General features: G+C 42.6%; 1 long non-coding RNA gene across 1 annotated transcript; it reads left to right on the top strand.

Moving 5' to 3' along the window:
• The first annotated feature begins 3453 nt into the window (after positions 1 to 3453).
• On the top strand, positions 3454 to 15263 carry LOC123367968. Its single transcript, XR_006578658.1, has 5 exons — positions 3454 to 3575; positions 7209 to 7343; positions 8875 to 9032; positions 9463 to 9527; positions 13582 to 15263. It is a non-coding gene; the product is annotated as an uncharacterized LOC123367968 (long non-coding RNA).
• Positions 15264 to 15815: the final 552 nt, after the last annotated feature.

Here is a 15815-nt window from a genome sequence, read left to right as displayed (position 1 = left end):
TCTTGAAGCCAGATATGTCTTTTGCCCCCACTACTCCCCTTGGAAGGCTGTTCCAGAACTTCACTCCTCTAATGGTTGGAAACCTTCGTCTAATTTCAAGCCTAAACTTCCTAGTGTCCAGTATATATCCATTTGTTCTTGTGTCCACATTGGTACTGAGCTTAAATAATTCCTCTCCCTCCCTGATATTTATCCCTCTGATATATTTATAAAGAGCAATCATATCTCCCCTCAGCCTTCTTTTGGTTAGGCTAAACAAGCCAAGCTCTTTGAGTCTTCTTTCATAAGACAGGTTTTTCCATTCCTCGGATCATCCTAGTAGCCCTTCTCTGCACCTGTTCCAGTTTGAATTCATCCTTCTTAAACATGGGAGACCAGAACTGCACACAATATTCCAGATGAGGTCTCACCAGTGCCTTATATAATGGGACTAACACCTCCTTATCTTTACTGGAAATACCTCGCCTGATGCATCCTAAAACCACCTTAGCTTTTTTAACGGCCATATCACATTGGCAGCTCATAGTCATCCTGTGATCAACCAATACTCCGAGGTCCTTCTCCTCCTCTGTTACTTCCAACTGATGTGTCCCCAATTTATAACCAAAATTCTTGTTATTAGTCCCTAAACGTATGACCTTGCACTTTTCACTATTAAATTTCATCCTATTACTATTACTCCAGTTTACAAGGTCATCCAGATCTTCCTGTATGATATCCCAGTCCTTCTCTGTATTAACAATACCTCCCAGCTTTGTGTCATCGCAAACTTTATTAGCACATTCCCACTTTTTGTGCCAAGGTCAGTAATAAAAAGATTAAATAAGATCGGTCCCAAAACCGATCCCTGATGAACTCCACTAGTAACCTCCTTCCAGCCTGACAGTTCACCTTTCAGTATGACCCGTTGTAGTCTCCCCTTTAACCAGTTCCTTATCCACCTTTCAATTTTCATATTGATCCCCATCTTTTCCAATTTAGCTAATAATTCCCCATGTGGAACCATATCAAATGCCTTACTGAAATCAAGTTAATTAGATCCACTGCGTTTCCTTTGTCTAAAAAATCTGTTACCTTCTCAAAGAAGGAGATCAGGTTGGTTTGGCATGATCTACCTTTTGTAAAACTATGTTGTATTTTGTCCCAATTACCGTTGACCACAAGGTCCTTAACTACTTTCTCCTTCAAAAATTTTCCCAAGACCTTGCATACTACACATGTCAAACTAACAGGCCTATAGTTACTCGGATCACTTTTTTTTCCTTTCTTAAAAATAGGAACTATGTTAGCAATTCTCCAGTCATACGGTACAACCCCTGAGTTTACTGATTCATTAAAAATTCTTGCTAGTGGGATTGCAATTTCATGTTCCAGTTTCCTTAATATTCTTGGATGAAGATTATCTGGCCCCCCCCGATTTCATCCCATTAAGCTGTTCGAGTTTGGCTTCTACCTCGGATGTGGTAATATCTACCTCCATATCCTCATTCCCATTTGTCATCCTACCATTATCCCTAAGCTCCTCATTAGCCTCACTGAAGACTGAGGCAAAGTATTTGTTTAGATATTGGACCATGCCTAGATTATCCTTCACCTCCACTCCATCCTCAGTGTTTAGCGGTCCCACTTCTTCTTTCTTTGTTTTCTTCTTATTTATATGGCTATAGAACCTTTTACTATTGGTTTTAATTTCCTTTGCAAGGTCCAACTCTACATGGCTTTTGGCCTTTCTCACTTTATCCCTACATGTTCTGACCTCAATAAGGTAGCTTTCCTTGCTAATCCCTCCCATCTTCCACTCCTTGTAGGCTTTCTGCTTTTTCTTAATCACCTCTCTGAGATGCTTGCTCATCCAGCTTGGTCTACAATTCGTGCCTTTGAGTTTTTTCCCCTTTCTTGGAATGCAGGCTTCTGATAGTTTCTGCAACTTTGACTTGAAGTAATTCCAGGCCTCCTTCGCCTTTAGATCCACAAATTCTTCAGTCCAATCTACTTCCCTAACTAATTTCCTTAATTATTTAAAGTTAGCCCTTTTGAAATCAAAAACCCTAGTCCCAAATCTATTTTTGTTTATCCTTCCTTCTAGTTTGAACTGAATTAGCTCATGATCACTCGTACCAAGGTTGTCCCCTACAACCATTCTTCTATGAGGTCCTCACTACTCACCAAAACCAAATCTAAAATGGCATCCCCTCTTGTTGGTTCTTCAACTGCTTGTGAAGGAATCCATCAGCTATCGCATCCAGGAAAATCTGAGCCCTATTATTATTACTAGCACTTGTTCTCCACTCTATATCTGGGAAGTTAAAGTCTCCCGTGATAACACAATTCCCATTAGTGTTTACTTCATTAAAAACATTACTCTGGTAATACAAATAATAATACTAAATAATAAAGGCTGGTGTGTTTGTGGGAGTGGAGTTCCCAATGTGAAACACATAGCGCCTCTAGAAATGAGGGGCAGAACACCTGCATCTCCCAGTGACTTCCTTGGAGTGGTGGATACTCAGACCTTCAAGCTGATCATCAAAGAGTGAGGCACCTAATTTCAGTATCCACTTTCCAAATGTTGCCCTTTCTTTTTGCTGCCCTTTGAAACTGAAAAGACAGCAGGAGTCTATTATAGCTTTTGTGATAGCGAAGGATGGACCACAACTCTCTCTTGCTTCCATGTGCTCAGAACTGTTTTAAATATTCTCCTTCCCAGCTGAAATTTCTCATCTTGGAGCCAGAGGGTGAATATTTCTTTTAAACTGAGCTAAATCCATCCATCAATTTTTGAGTAATGGAAAGATGAAGAGAATGAACTTTTAAGAACAATTTAATACATTGTTTTTCTCACACATAGCTCAATAACAACTGTACTTTACCATTTGAAATATTAAAACTGGATAAGCCATGCCTGGGGAGGTAGGTCCGTCTAGTATTCCTCCCTCCACTCCTCTTTCCCTCCCCCTGCCCCCCCGCACACACACACACACACACACTCAGAGAGAAAAATAACAAATTTGTATTTAAACATTTTTTGTGCTTGTGCAGTGCTAACTTTTGCCAGTGACTGGAGCTATGATACTAATTGCAGCGCTAAGGGCTTGGACCTGTTCCCATGGAAAGCAATAGGAAATCTCCCATTGACAATCAGGAATGAAGTGTATCCTAGTCTTCAGGAAGTAGACATGACCAAGATCTTCCTCAAAGGTGAGCAGGTGGGCATTTTCTTGAGCAGTAATCAACTAGATTACCTTTGGTTCTTTGAGTCCAGTTCCCTTTGCCCTTTCCCCAGGAGGCTGAAGTACCATGGAGGAAAGTTTACTCTAAAGCAGAGGTGACAAGGTCTCTGAGATATTATTGTACAAATCCATCTCTCCATAAGCTTTGTGCTGGCCGTCTGGACAGGATTAATTTAATGATTTCAACTAAAGTCTCGCTATATTTGGTGTTTTTCTTCAAGCTCAGCTCCTTGGGTCATGTGAAAATCTCAGCTTTCATTTTTTACAAACGGAAGTTTCTAGCCCTCAAGATTGTGGAGGAAGGACTAAACTCCAACTGCCCTTTAAAGGTTCGGAAACCAGAAGGTAAATAAAAGAACCTCAAATGCATTATTATTTTTTAAATGTAATGATTTTTAAGTCAATCTCAGGATTTGGTGGGGGGGCTGATGGGTGATTTTTGAGCACTCAGGGTTGGCAATACAGTATGTTTAATAATTTGAGTTACTTGACATGATGCTGACCATGAATTTGCATTTGGTGTCGACAAGGACAAATCGTGTTCAGCTTCATGACAGCTAGTCATGATGAAACCTTGCCCTTGCTATGTGACATGATGCTGAACACATCTTGTCCTTGTCTACATTGACCGTAAAGTCATAGTCAGCACTGGATCATGTGTAAAGATGTTAAAATTTCCAGATGAATACAGGGCTTTAAGAGAAAAGGCAACCTTTGCTTCTGTAACTAATTTCACAAATTGCTATTATTCAACCTTCCTTTACTGCTTCTTAATGTCATATTTTCCCAAATGGGTAGTCCTAAAATGTGATATCAATATTGATTGTGAAATTACATGATTGCTAAATGAATGTGATTCTTCAGCAAGGCTGTTTTAACTGCCAGGTTATGTTGGTAATGAAAGAAAACATGTATCAGTGCATCCATATCACAATGCACATGCTGTCTGTTGACTATCAAGGTAGACAAACTCCACCAGGTTTTGTTTTGTATTTTTTCCCTACCCAAAGAAATAAAAACAGAAGGTTGTTCTTTTTAAAAATCAAAATAGTCTTTGTGCAGTGTATCTAATTCAAACCATATTGTTAGCAAGGTGGAACATTGAAATCATTAAGATTTTTCTATGGTAAAGGTTTAAGATTAGAGGGCCCTGAGGAAATAGAACACATGGGCCAAAATTTTCAAACTTGTGTACCTAATGTTACTCACCTAAATCCATACATTGACATCTAAAGAGAAAGTGCCTGATTTTCAGAGGTACTATGCACCCACCACTCTTGTTGCATCACTTGCTGCTGCAAGTCCTTAACACCTCTGAAAATCAACCCACTGTTATTCTGATGCCCAAGTGTGGATTTAGGTGGCTAACTTTATGCACCTAGGTTTAGCAATTGTAGCCATGGAGTTCAGAGCTCCTTTGGTCTGCTGGAGTGGTACTAAGAAACTAGACTAAGGAGAACCTAGCTCCTAATCTTTCTGCAGGAAGGCAAAAAGGATAAAAAAAGTCTGTGGAGGTTGACAGGTTATTTCTCCACCCAAATATTAAATGAGCTCTAGAAAAAAAACATAAGGACCAATTAGATACCTCAGTGATGGGCTCAGTAAAAAGAATTTAAATGGAATCAAATCCTGTTTCCATCAACTTCAGTGGATTCATGATGAGAGCCTTCAGATGTTCTAACCAAGGGATTGTACCAATTTAACCTCCCACAGCTGATCGTGCTTGTGCCCCTTCTGTTACCGACAGGGATATCCAGTCTGCCTTCAGTTTCCTTTAGGAGTTGCACTCATCTTCTGAGTATGTGAAAAGCCACAATGCTGAAAGACTTTCAGAGCTGCAGCTTAATTTCTTTGAATAAAAAAGAAAACCCAGAAGTACATCAGATTATATGAGCAAAAGAAAATAGGTGACATATTTTAGGTCAAGTTGCAATCTTTATTTCCTAGCTGTTTAAAACAAAATCCTCTCTGGATGGCTGCTTCGTAGCTAAAAGTATCGCTCCTGCACCAAGTTCATGTTGGACCTTTCTTATTAAATTGGAAATTATGACAAAGATCCATGTCAATAGTCATCCTCCTGGATTCGGACTCTTAAGAAAGGGGACAACTGATAAATACCCCTAAGAAATTTTTGATTTGAATAGCCTGTGGGTAGAGTATTTCGGGACAGCTTTCCTCATATTTATTCCTCATTTAAGAAAGCAAAAGGTATTTTTATTTCTACAATGTAAAAGATAACATCATTGGAGGGATGTTATATATTTCACGATGGAGCTAATACTATTTTAAAGATTTGTCTGGATCTTCAGGAATAAACTTCTGGTTCCTAATATTGGGATTCTAGGTACCTGTCAAGGCATGAACTTTTCAGCCCAGGACAAAGGCTGAAAAAGCATCATCCTCATACCAAAATTAAAGTGAATTGCGGTTTAGCTTATGATAACTCATCCTGTAAAAAGATGGTAACATCATCTGTTGTCTAATGGTTAGAATGCATGACTAAAAGCCTGAACTCCCTTCTATTTCTCATTCTGCACTGATTCACTATGTGGCTTTGGATAAGTCGCTAACCTTCTTTGGCCTAATTTTTCACAGTGACTAACGATTTGGGGAGTCTCCATTTTTTGGTGCCCACTTGGAGACACCTTGAGGCAGCCTGGTTTTCAGGGGGTGGCTGCTCAGCACTTTCTGAAAATCAGGTTTCTTTAAGGAGTCTCAGCTTGGGCACCCACAAACCCTGGCATAAAAATCACTAGTCACTTTTGAAAATGTAGGGCTCTGTCTCAATTTTCTCATATATAAAATAAGACTACTAATAATACCTACCTTATTTGGGTGCTGTGAAATGTCATTTATATTTGCAAGGTTCACTGAGATGATGGGATGAAAGGGGGAGGGTATATACTTTGTTATTAGTCAGTAATGTTCATAAAATGTCAGAAGATTGCACAGAGCAATGATTGTTATAAATCACTCCTATAACTTTGACAATGCAAAACCTTACATAAAATTTGGCCACACAACACAGAATGGTTTGGTTGAGCAGTTATGATGATAATGAACTGTCTGCCTAATATAGTGCAGTATGGAGCAGCAGCATCAGAAGAGATGCACTTTTGATAATTTCCCTTTTTAGTTGCTTATCTAAAGGAGCATTATATTATATTTTCCTTTATCAGTTCAATAATGTTGTCCTCCTGGACATGATGTAAGATGTTTTAACTGTACATGATATAGCAGACAAGAACTTCACAGAGATCTGCTACCAATTATCACAGAAGTTCAGAAATGGACTCTAAGTAAATACGATTTGAAGAATTAACAGATGTAAATACAATTATTGATACTTACCGTTACAACAACGTTACTGTTCATGGAGTAAAACACCTCGATGTGTAGACAGAATACTTTCTGCCTTCCTTTGGGACTGCATGCATGTGCAGTAGAAAGAGGTGAATGCAGCAGTCAGTTTGTCTTACAGGACAGGTGACACTAGGCCTCTGTCTATATTAAAGGTGGAGTTTTCAAGGACGCTCAGTGTTGACCTAACTCTTTACTCCACTGGGAGCAGAGTTAGGCTAATCCTGAATGCTACTTTTCCTCTGGTGCTGCTGTGTGCTACTGGTTCAGCAGAAAATGTCTGGGGCTGAGCCACATCCCAAACCAAACGGCCCTCTGGCTGCCCGTTTATATACCCAACATATAACTTAATCCTGAACACCAGCAGTCATTCATTCAGGCCAACGTGGTATTTGTTCATTTCTCCTTTTTATTTCTTAGGGAAGGAGCTGATCTGCCAGCTCTTCACAACTGCAACTGGGAGAGAAAAAAAAAAGCCAAAGTTCCCATATACTCTGCTGGAAATTCCTGGGGTTTAAAGCCTCTGCTAGGTTACAAAACACAGTTGAACCTTTGAGCAGATATTGTATAGAGGATTAAATCTCCCTCTCTTACTACCCCCCCCTTTTCTTATTACAGGTACCTCCTCTTCAGTGTCAAGAACTTTAGCTGTAAAATCTTTTCAAGTAACTGATTCCTACATGTTCCCTCCCCCCTCCAAGAAAGAAAGAAAGAAAAAAAGAAAGAAAAGGATCCTGAAGTCATTTCTTGCAGGTTAGGAGATCGCCTAACACGCACACCCTTATAAGTCTCATTACTGTACCAGCACAGCTCAGTTTTCTGCTCTTGAGTCAGATTAAAGGAGTGGAGGGGGCAGAGGGAAGAAGAAAAGTTTTAGACACTTAAAGACTTTATAATGTACCTGCTGAATTTAAGAAAAACAGATGCATCGTGTACATTTAAAATGTACTTTGCATCCCACGCCGGCAAGCTGCTTTAAAGAAACCAGGCTACCATTAGGATTTACTCCCGATTTTTTTTCTTCCAGAGAGGTGCAAGATTGTAGCTAGTTTTCTGCGTGCAGAGATCTCTAAAAGTAGAAGCAGGTTTCTTTCAGGCAAATGGATAGAAGCTCAAAAAAATCTTCTGAAGCAGGGGGAGTTTGGAACATTATAATCCTGTTAGTTGTCTTTGGAGCAGTTTGCAATTCCATACAGGGAATCCAGATAACACACTCCTGTATCACGTAATAATTTGAATTTTAACAAATGTGCAATTGACAATTAGAAAATTAGGAGGAAAAAGGAAAAACTGAACAAACCGCTTATTAATTAGCTATATTCTCTGTGGAGCAGAAAGTCTTATTGCTCCCGTTAGATGGCGCTAAAGACTTTACAACCACTTGTAAAAATGTGTTATTGTCCGAAACGAAAAGAAATGACACCTAAAGAGAGAGAGAGAAAAAAATATCGGATCATAAAACAGTAGATTGGGAGATCTGAAGAACAAAGATGAACGTGAGTGGTAGGGAAGATAGGATTTCTCAAGCAGCGTTTATGTCTCACGTGGGGGACTTTCTAACATCAACAGATCTCTGGCTGAAATTGTCTAGCGAGAGCACTTTATGTCAGTGAGTTTTCAAACGTGTGTGTGTGTGCCTGTTGTGTGTGTGAGTGAGAGAGAGAGAGAACACATGAACCTGCAGCCCTCATTCAGTCAGCAGCGCTATTGACTTCAAAACCTGAGTATGGGTTTCAGGATCTTGCTCTTAGTAAACATGTGAAGATATAGCTCTAGACAAATGCAAATCCACTCATCGTTGAAAAAACTTCAACCTGTCCTAGATGTGCTGCCAATCCATTTCTGAGCTGTGCTTTCATCTGACCAAGAAAAAAAATGGGTTTTGCTAAATATTAACTGCAGGGCCTGTGTGTGTGTGAGAGAGAGCGCATCAAAATGTAAAGCTTGATCAAACAAATATTCAAGCCCCTTGTTCATCTGTGATGTAGCCTTTTAAGAAGCTGCAAAGAAAACATGCACCTGTGTGGATTCTGCCCCCTTCCCCCAGTTTGCTCTCTTTTAGGATCTGATGTTTTTAAAACCTCGTATGTGTAAACCACTAGCTACTGTATATAGCAGCAGCTTAGGTTGTTAGTGCTGCGACCGTGTGATCCCCATATGTGCATGGGAAGTTTCATGCCCCTCAGACCGCTCTCAGCTTCTCAGGGGGCTCCTTGGAGTGAAAATACTAATACATTGAAACTAAAAATCTAATGTTCATTTTTGGATTGTGTTTCCCACCCAGGCTACATGAATCAGAAGTAGAAAGGGGGACGATCTATACAGCTCTGTGGGCTGGGTACTTACATTAACATCCCCGGAAAGGATTAGGGTTCTACAGATGGAAAGGAAATACCCACCACGTCTCTGTTCCTACTGTTGGGCCGCGAACTTTCTGTTCGGGTAAGTTCTCCTTTAAGAAATGAACTGTTCCCTATGCATATTTAACGCGGTTTGTCTGCAGTATCCAGATGACGCGGAGATGGAGGCTCATGCAGGACCTGAATTATAGTGGAGTAAATCAGCCACCCTTTAAACGCACTCTCGGCAATGGCTCTAGTTGCGAGCCAGTTGCTGCTACTATAAACATGCGTAAGTCAAAACAAGAGAGAAAGGGAGGAGGGGTGAATCCTAGTCTTGGGGATGAGTAGAATATTTTGCTCCTTTCCATGCCAGACCTCATAACACAACTGGCAACAGGATTTCTTGTCCTGATACCCCTTCCCCCCGCCCCCCCTTCTTCGTCCAGACTCAGGGCTCCTGAGCTCTGAGCCCTATGTGTGCGTGTGTTTATCTTGTGCGGGTAAAATGTCGATTTCAGATTTTCCTTTAGATGAGACCGATTTCCTGGGTGTGTAGATGTGTGGGTGTCGAGTGGAGAGGAGGACCACCGCCAGGGTAAGTGAATCGCTTTTTATTTGGGGGGGGGGGAGAAAGAAGGAGACTATAATCACACATTCATCAGAAGGCTAGTTCACCCCGCTCGTGGTATGATCTGGCAAATCATGTTTAATATGAACGTGTTCTAAACCGAGACTCTAACTACATAGTACGATGCTGTTGTAAAAATCATCAACTTGGCTAAGTACTCATATATCCAGAGAGAGGGAGACGTGAAGCCTCCCCTTGTAGATCTTCAAGTGGGAGGGAGAAACTTCCACTGCCGTGCTCCTAGCGGTTCCCTGGCTTTAAAGTTAAAGTGTGTTGTTCGAAATGTGGCTCCGTGGTTATGCCTTCAGATTCAGTTGTATTTCGGTCCTCGTGGTGAATAGCAGACACATGTCCTCACATTTACAGTGTGTGTGTGTATATACATGTATATGTGTGTGTATATGTGTACACACACAAGGTACTTTATGATTCCATCTGGAGAAATTAAAAGCCCAGAGCTGTAATGTTTATTCTTGCATATCTTACCCACAAAAGTGGGGGAGGGAGGGAAGGAAATGTGTGAGACACGTCTCCGAATAGAACCCAAGTGCTTTCCCTTCTGGTTGAAAAGTTACATGCAAACGGCTTTATTTTAACATTGCCCGCATTGTAGTTTCCAGGAACACTGTAAACGGAGCTGGCGATGAAGCCTCAGTTTTATTTATTAATGTATTATTATTATTATCGATGCTGAATTGACTTAAAGTGCGTTGGAGGCCAAGCTCGTTCCTGTTAGTCAGTTACAATTACTTTCTTTTCAGCTAAGGTTTTAAATATAGTTGGGAAGGGGGGGGGTTACATTTCCAAAGGTGTCCCCACTCACCGCCCGAAACGGCCAGCACTAAATGTGTTACTGTTTCTCGAAGTTTGCTGTTACTTTGCATAAACAAACGAAACTTAGCTGCGTCTGTGTTGGTGTCAGGTCACCCAAAGGTGTCAATGGCAAATTCAGTTACAACTTCTGTTTCTCATTCCTAATCTGCTAACTTCAGGATTTAAATAAACGAGTTTTGCAATCAGTCTGCCCGGGAGCCCTGATGAGTTGGGCTTGCGATGTATTTTGTGCGAGGAACAGGACAGCTGACTTGGTTGCTTCGTTGTTTTTGAAAGACAAAGAGGCATCAGTGGGAACTTAGGCTCAAGTGTTCTTTGCAGTCTGATCTGACTAGCGTTGCCTCTCTCCCAAGTGCCAAGGCTGTAGTCCATACCCAGTGGTAGGGGGGGTATGTGTGCATATCAGAACAGTAGTTGGGTTGCTGCTGTCTCTGGAGAGGTCTCTGCATGCCAGCGAGCGAGGGGCAGCTCCCAGGGGCCTGCAATAGTCACTTTGAAACAAGCAATGGGCAAAATGGGCGTTCAGAAAAGAAGCCGAAAGATCAGTGGGGTTGGGGTCGAGGTCATCTCTGCACTTCATATTTTAGTAGTCCCCAAAGGGCTTCTTAGGCCATTGAATGCGGTAGGGGCAATGCACCTACAGTTCTGCTGTATACAGATCTGCACCAGAGACACATTAGGGCTCCTTGATTGTTGTTTAGGTGTTTACCAGACCGCAGTAAAAAATGGCCAGGCTGAAATGTAAAAATACTTTTTGGGGGGCGAAAGTCCGGAGATTTGACAAACAGTGGGAAAGTTTAGGTAGTTGGATAAATTCTGGGAAATTCTCCCACGGCCAAATACACAGACATGGGATTATGAATGATTTCAAAACTGGTTGTAGCGGCATAATATTAAAGTGAAATGAGATATGCATCTATAACAGTAAAATGCAAGCGTCACAATAAAATATCTACAGGGCGATAGTGATCTATTTACGTCTGAATTTTATCAGTTACCATCAAATTCACTTTTGCATGTGAAAATCGAGATAAAAATTGTTCTCTCACACACTTTATAGAGCGTGTGTGTGTGCACTTACAGTATTTATATCCTTTAAGTGATGAGCCAGCCCTCATACAGAATAATATCTATTACTCTTCCACAAAGGTGTGAGATCACACTCAAGGTGTGAGCATACCATGTTCTTTTAATACTTTGAAGAAGAAAAAAAAAGCCTCCAAATCTAGCGCTTCCTCTCTTCTTTGGAGAGTGCGGTGCCCCCCTGAGACTGAAACACACAGCCACGCGCTGGAACCTCCAGCAAAAAAGCCCCCAACTTCTGGAACAAATTGACAAAATGCCTAAACATTTTTGAAAAGTCAGGTTATCGAAATTTCATACAAAGTGAGGAAGGGTGGAGCTTGTGTCTGTTTTGTTTGTGATTACTTGACATATATTGCCCCGCTTGGCTACCCACTTGTGATGTGTATGAAGTCCTGTGAAACTCCAATAGTACTTTAGTCACCATTCCCTGCCATTTTTCTCTGCGTGCATATACGCAGATTGCAGACGTGCATATTTCCCAGATGATCAGTTACACTAAGTATTTAGAAAAAGACAGTGGGTGTTCAGATTTTCAAAGGACTGCCATTGTTCACGTGTTCATGTTTTACGTGTTATAAGACCAACGCCTTTTTCTCACTTATATATTTCCTTCTTAGACTATAACATAGCAGGGAAGAAACCCATTTGTCCTTATGGAGGAAACACTTTCTGCGTCTCAAAGATCCCCTCTCCCCTTTTGTCACGTTGCCTCTCTGCACGCGCATTTTGGTTAGAGATGTTTTTTTCTGATGCAAAACCGGGCAACCAAGATTTATTCTGAAGGGCACCTGTAAAAATAAACTTTTATCGGGAAATGCAGCTTAATACACAATTAAGCACCTCTCTGTATCAGATCCGGAGACAGTTTAACGAAACTTCAGGCTAGGTAGTTTCAGTTTAATATGATGGGGCGGGTGACAGAAGAAATAATATTTCGCTGGGACCCAAAGGACGCCAGAAGTATGTATGTTTCCCATCTTGAGTGGAACCCTTTTGTCCAATGGGCGTTCATGCCAGGATACCAGGAGACATATTAAAAGAGTGGGTCTGCTGATACCAAAACAGAAACCGTGAGTGGATTTAACCAACTATTTGTCATTTGTAGGCGCGAGATCTAGGGAAGCTAAGTGGGGGGGGGGGAGGAAATACCGTTTAATAGGCGGAGGGACATTATCGTCTGGACAATACACATTTTGTCACTGGCGAAGATTTGTATACAGCTGCAAAGCCACAACTCATGTGATGACCACTGCCCACAACGAGCCAAATCGAGTTCACCATAGGCACAGAGGTAGCCCCATTGACTCCGGGGCGGGAGAGCACTTCAACCGGGGGAGGCTGCTCCCGGAATAGGGGCCGGGGAGAAGCGGCCCGGATTTAGCATCAATTGGTGCTTTGCCATTGTTTTAACCAGGAGCGAGATCGCGCCCAGCAGGCTGTAGTGTCCCGAGTGTAACTTGAACTTGAAGAAGGTATCTGGCAGTGGGTTGTAGCCGGGAGCTCGCTGGAAAGCAGTCACAACTCATTTGTGTCACAGCTGTATCTCGCTCTCCTGTAGGGGTAAGGTTAGATATACAGTCCCTGCTAGAAATGAATACCATCAAATCTGCTACCCACAAAAGAGACGCTTCTATTGTAAATATGCCGAGGAAGGAGAAATGGAGGCGGATCCCCAATCTTGCCATTTCCAGTGCTTTGACATCCCCAGTATTTGTGAGTTGTTTTCCCCTTCAACCTCAGTATAATTTGCTAAGGTACGAGGAAACTTTTGAAGCAGGGACTATATAAACTCAGAGCACCTCCCTCCACCCCCACCCCGCACCAGCCTAGTTCTCAGGCTGGAATTTGGCTGCATCTGGTATTGATGCCTCTGTTTCCTCAGCCCTTTCTGTACCTCGGGCTATGCCACCAGTGCTCCTTAACCCTTCTCCCGGAGAGCCGGGCCAGGGTCGGGGGATTCTCGCGTCTTCTTGAACTTCAGCAAAGCTGAGAACAAACGTAAACAAAAGCTGGCCCTGGAGTAAGAGCCGAGAGACAGCGGGCTTGGTATCAAACCGAGCCAACTGCAGATGTTGTGCTGTTGTTTTGCTTTGTTTTCCAGAGCAACTCTCCCTTTGTGCAGAACGGATCAAATGAGCGACTTGAAAACTTGAGAGCTGGCAGCTTTCAGTCAGTGAGACGCCCTTGCCTGCCCAGCTTGATAATGGGAGGAAGCAAGGAGAGAGAGAGAAAAAAAAACCTACGAGGAGACTTTGGCAGAGAACAGAAACATGAACTCCACGCAGGATGCTGTGGCTGGGGGTGGGCGGATAGTCGCGAGTGATTTATCTGCGGGTACTAGGTACCGCCTGGTTAACGCTGGTGGCCCGCATTGAGGCAAGTTCTACCCTCCCTCCTGCACCCCCACACCCCCACCCAGCATCGGGGGGGTTTGTGCGCGGCGATGCGCCTGGCCTGGGGCTGGGGGGAGGCGGGGGTCAGTCGTTACTCTGCCCCCTGCGGCCCCCTCCCCTCTCTCGCTGTCTTTCTCGGGACTTTGCAGAAAGAAGGGGGGGGAGAGGTCCCAAGAAGGGCTGGCTCGTGAGCAAGAGCGAACACCCCCAATCATCCTGGGGGCCCCTGTCCCCGGCGGCGGAGGGACTGGCTGAAACAGCCACCTGACCCCGTCTCCAGGTACCCTACCCACCACCGCGCCCTCCGCCGTGACACCTGCTCTCCTAAGACAGCCCTGCAGGAGAGAGAGTCACCCCCCAGCCCCCAGACCATATCACTGCCATGCTCAGACTGCCAGAGGCCGCGGGCTGGGGCCCAGCCTTCACCTACATGGCTGCCCAAAAGAAAGTCACCCAATCCTACTCCTGGGCAAGACTGACAGAGACTCGGGAAGCGGGGCCCTTGGCTCCGTGCCTTAACTGGGGTGAGCCAGCCCAGATTTCACACCCGGGGAGTCCATTGCTGGGGCAGGTTAGCTGGAAATGTAGCTGTCAGCAAAGGCGAGCAGGAAGAGACCCCTCCATGCACGTGATTGAAATCCAGTCTGACGCCCCAGAGAAGCCATTCCTTATTAACACCTCCAGAGAAAGCTTCTGCTCCCCCTAATTATGGTCCAGCTGCAAATGCACAGTGTTTCATTCTCAGCGTCTTTAAACTCCTGCTGTCCACTGGCAGTAGCTTCTATTCAAGCGATAACGCGATACCCCCTCTAGAAGCCACCGGCGTCGCTGCGCATTAGTGTGGTAGCCGCCGACCCACGAGCCTTGTGGGGACTCAGACGCATGTCCATGCACAAGTTTTCTTTCCTTGGAGCTGTGCAATAGGCGTCCCAGGATGGCTCAGGCTGATGAGAAGAGCTAGGAGCAGGCTTAGCTATTGAACGCGAAACGGGGAAAACTCTTGTCTAAAATATTCAGTAGTTATAAGAGAGCAGGTAAAAAATACGTGAACAAAAATCTATTAGATGTCAAAATCACTCCGAACATATATACAGTGTGTTTTTTAGGGGATTGACAACAGTTTGGAGTGGATTATTCATTCCTCTAGGGCATTATTTTCCAATATGGGCTCCTAGGTGCAATTCAAGGCTCAGGAACAAAGCGGGCATCTAATGACAAGGTAATGTTCCCTCTTTTTTGTTTATTCTTGTGTTAATAAGGGAATTCTGCTCTACAGAGGTTGGCATATTCTGTTTCTTGGATTTATTTGACAATTAAAAAAATAAAAACAACCAACTTGTTCTTCGGGTAAACATGTGTCCTGTGTTCTACTTAGACTGACATAACTCATTTCGCCTAACACTCAAAGAAACATAGGTACCACTAGCAGTATTAAAAACGTCATATCAGCTATTAATCATTATTAGTTACACTCTAATTCCCTACTTTTAGTTTCAAATAAAAAAAGGGGGAAAAGGCAGGATTTTCAAGTACACACTATTATAGCCAAAGGGAGTCCTGGCTAAAAAAATCTCTGTTATGGTTTTCAAACTAACTAACTAACTAACTAACTAACTAATAACCTGTTTTAATCACTATGATGTAAATTGGTAAGCATATCAGGAAACTGAATGTTTATTTATTTGCTTCTTTTGAGGTATCGATAGAATTTAATCTGCAACATTTCATAAAGCTACATGCTTAATTTAATGTCACTATAGGAGCTTTTAGCATATGGAGTTAAGACTTTTTTTACACATATATATACAGGATTTCTGTGTGTATGTTTTAATCTTTTATAAATAAACTGAAGTGTATGTGTGCATGTTTATGTGTGTGTGTGTGTAAAGGAGAGAGAGAAGCAAATGAGGAATCTGACACCTTACATTTCATCTGTGGGGTT

This window comes from Mauremys mutica, chromosome 1 (assembly GCF_020497125.1).
Source record: "Mauremys mutica isolate MM-2020 ecotype Southern chromosome 1, ASM2049712v1, whole genome shotgun sequence".
NCBI lineage: Eukaryota > Metazoa > Chordata > Testudines > Geoemydidae > Mauremys > Mauremys mutica.
Note: the sequence above shows the minus strand (reverse complement) of the source record. Positions and strands in the feature narration are given on the sequence as shown.